General features: G+C 40.3%; 1 non-coding gene across 1 annotated transcript; it reads right to left on the reverse strand.

Moving 5' to 3' along the window:
• Positions 1–215: 215 nt before the first annotated feature.
• Positions 216–319, reverse strand: LOC127747199 (small nucleolar RNA R71). The gene has a single exon (XR_008009002.1). It is a non-coding gene; the product is annotated as a small nucleolar RNA R71 (small nucleolar RNA).
• Positions 320–700: the final 381 nt, after the last annotated feature.

Consider the following 700-nt stretch of genomic DNA (forward strand, 5'->3'; position numbering starts at 1 on the left):
ATCCTTTTCAGTTCTTAACTGAATTCTTGCAGATCTGTGATACTGTTAAGACCAATGGAGTTGATCCTGAGGTCTATAAGCTTATGCTTTTCCCTTTTGCTATAAGAGACAGAGCTAGAACATGGTTGGACTCTCAACCTAGAGATAGCCTAAACTCTTGGGATAATCTGGTCACGACTTTCTTAGCCATGTTCTTTCTTCCTCAAAAGCTGAGCAAACTTAGAGTGGATGTTCAAACCTTCAGATAGAAAGAAGGTGAATCCCTCTATGAAGCTTGAGAGAGATACAAGAAACTGACCAAAAAGTGTCCTTCTGGCATGCTTTCAGAATGGACCATCCTAGATATATTCTATCATGGTCTGTTTGAATTGTCAAACATGTCATTGGACCACTCTGCAGGTGGATCCATTCACCTAAAGAAAATGCCTGTAGAAGCTCAGGAACTCATTGACATGGTTGTAAATAACCAGTTCATGTACACTTCTGAAAGGAATCCTGTGAGTAATGGGACGCCTCAGAGGAAGGGAGTTCTTGAAATTGATGCTCTGAATGCTATATTGGCTCAAAACAAAATGTTGACTCAGTAAGTCAACATGATTTCTCAGAGTCTGAATGGATTGCAAAATGCATCCAACAGTACTAAAGAAGCATCTTCTGAAGAAGAAGCTTATGATCCTGAGAACCCTGCAATGGCAGAGAT

The sequence above is a fragment of the Arachis duranensis genome, chromosome 4 (assembly GCF_000817695.3).
Source record: "Arachis duranensis cultivar V14167 chromosome 4, aradu.V14167.gnm2.J7QH, whole genome shotgun sequence".
NCBI lineage: Eukaryota > Viridiplantae > Streptophyta > Magnoliopsida > Fabales > Fabaceae > Arachis > Arachis duranensis.